This window comes from Panicum virgatum, chromosome 6K (assembly GCF_016808335.1).
Source record: "Panicum virgatum strain AP13 chromosome 6K, P.virgatum_v5, whole genome shotgun sequence".
Taxonomy (NCBI): domain Eukaryota; kingdom Viridiplantae; phylum Streptophyta; class Magnoliopsida; order Poales; family Poaceae; genus Panicum; species Panicum virgatum.
This window is the reverse complement of record NC_053141.1, coordinates 14,206,257-14,208,693: the sequence shown is the minus strand read 5'-3', so window position 1 is coordinate 14,208,693 and position 2,437 is coordinate 14,206,257. Positions and strand designations below refer to the sequence as shown.

General features: G+C 49.1%; 1 long non-coding RNA gene across 1 annotated transcript; it reads left to right on the top strand.

Moving 5' to 3' along the window:
- The first annotated feature begins 1,040 nt into the window (after window positions 1-1,040).
- Window positions 1,041-2,177, top strand: LOC120639105. Its single transcript, XR_005661275.1, has 2 exons — window positions 1,041-1,223; window positions 1,951-2,177. It is a non-coding gene; the product is annotated as an uncharacterized LOC120639105 (long non-coding RNA).
- The last annotated feature ends 260 nt before the right edge of the window (window positions 2,178-2,437 follow it).

Here is a 2,437-nt window from a genome sequence, read left to right as displayed (position 1 = left end):
ATTTGTGGCAATGGATGAAATTTTGGTTCGTCCCTGAAAAAAATCGGGGCACTCCTACAAATTATTTTTGTAGTAGTGCAATTTATAACAAATTTGCATTGCTAATTCATTATAAAAAATATTTCCAAACAAATAAAAAGAGAATGGGATGTGACAGCGTTCCATTACTTTATTTAGGTGGTCCCATGTGTCAATTTTTTCTTCCATTTTAAATTACTATGTAAAGTCAATAAAATTTTGAATTCTCAAAATCCCGTAACAAACTAAATTTTCAATCCGTCCTTCTTCCAATAAATTCTTTTTGTACTACGTTATTCCACGTGACGTGAATACAGATGAATAACATATGCCTAGTTTGTCTTTTTCTTTTTAATTCAGAATTAATTGAACGTGGTCGAATGACCATTTTTTTAGTAGTGATTATTTGAGATACTTGTAGTGCAACTTGTAATTACTTTCAACAAGCATATGTTATTCCACCATCCTTATTATTTGAGATACATGCCTGTTAATTTGTAGCGGATTGAGTTGTGGACGCAAGAATGGTCTGACGACTCACATATAGGAAGGTTCACTTGTTAATGACATAAGGCGGACGGACCAAATAAAAAAATTTCAGGTTGAAACTGAATTTGCAATTGTAGCTGGCCGCCTGATGTTACCAGCCGTCAGAGAGAGCCCAGTCTCATCTCGGGTCGGCCTTACAGTCAGTCAATCAACTTTGCCCTCGCGAGGATGTCCTTGCGTCGAAAAGTTTCCCCTCCGGCTGCTGCGTCCCTCGAATACTCGATCAAATCAGTCCACACGCAGCAATAATGAAAATCAAGGCGCCGGCCTCCCCAGCCCACACGTACGCGCTCCAACGCCGGCTCTCTCCGTCCGGCAGTGCCACCCGGCCACCCCCAACGCGTGGGCCTCTCCGGCGCAAGTGGACAAACAGCCTGACTCGACGCTGCACGCGTTCTGTTAGGTGGCCACGCCGCCGCCGACGTCTTTTACTACTTGCCGTATCAGAAGCGTGAGAGCCTCCGTGCCTCAATTCGCCACCGTCAAGAGGGCAACTCCAGAAGGCTGCCGGTGACCCGGTGGGAGAGGAACACCCGCAGCGTCGATCCACCGACGAGGGGCGGGATGGGGTACACAGGCGGCGTGAAGCGCGAGAGGGAGGAGGACGAGGACGGCTCGGCCATGGCGGCGGCGGCCCAGCGTCGCGGCGTCCCTCCGTGAGTCCCTTCTGCCTAAATTCCATCGCCCTCCCTCTGTCGTCTCCCATCATCCCATGGCGTCGTTGCCGTGTCTTTTCGTGCGATGTGTTCAGATTCTGGTCTTGCGATTCAGAAAAAACTGCCATTTTTCTGCGATTTGCCTCGCCGGTCTCGAGATCTAATGGTTTTGCATACGACGATCTGTTTTAATTTGCTCTTTGTCACGGAGGCCTGCGCCGCCAACTGCAGATGGGCCGCCGGTGCTGCTGCCCATCGAGGACTCGATCCGGTTCGTGCTGGCCGTGAAGCGCGAGTTTGCCAACGAGCCCGTGAAGAACCTGGAGTTCCACGCCGTCATGCACTGTTTCAGGCTCGGGATGTGAGTGGCAATTGCTAGCTTGCTCCAGCTTCCAACCGTGTGTAATACCCGTGGCAGCCGGCGGTCGCCATCGATGTGAGAATTCAAGAGCACAGGGATTCGATGGCGGAGGACCAGGCGGAGGGCCCTGGCCTCTCGAGGAAACTCTATTTCATTGGCAAAATTGTTCACGCTTACAACTCAACCACCCTGGGATATCTATCCCCTTCCCACACACGCTGACCGCATGGGCCCACACATCTGAGATTACAAAACGTTTACGTCTCCTTCGCACAAGTCTTCACGCTAGCTGGCTGACAACCGTAACACCGTGGGATTAGTTCGTGATTTTACAGGCTCATCATTTTTGGTTTGTGTGGATTTCAGCTTCGGCGTCGACGACGTGGTCAGCCGCATGCAGCCCCTGTTCCAAGGGCACCCCAATCTCATCCTGCCAAGGGGATACGTGCTCAGGGACAACCAGCAGTACTGCCTGTAACATCGGTAGTTGTGTGATCCTCAATCCGGACTGTGTCCATTATCATGTGTGCTATTTAATACTTGGAGTGAGAGGGACCTGATCGAGATCATCTTGTTTGCTATATTGACATGCATGTTCCCATCTGTCTTAAGTGTGTTGGGATGTGGGGCAAATAGATCCGGATCATTTGAATTTACATGCATGCATATGCGTGATTCTACTTTTGGGACGCGGGAAATAGATTCGGCGCGTTTAAATGGGTAAGGGGATAATATTCTTTTTGGTCATATCATACTCCGCATAAATGAAGTATTTATTTGAGCTGATAAATTGGAAGCGACCACTACCAGGAAATGCCTCATTCATCCCTGGCTGTTTGTACCGGTCGTAATT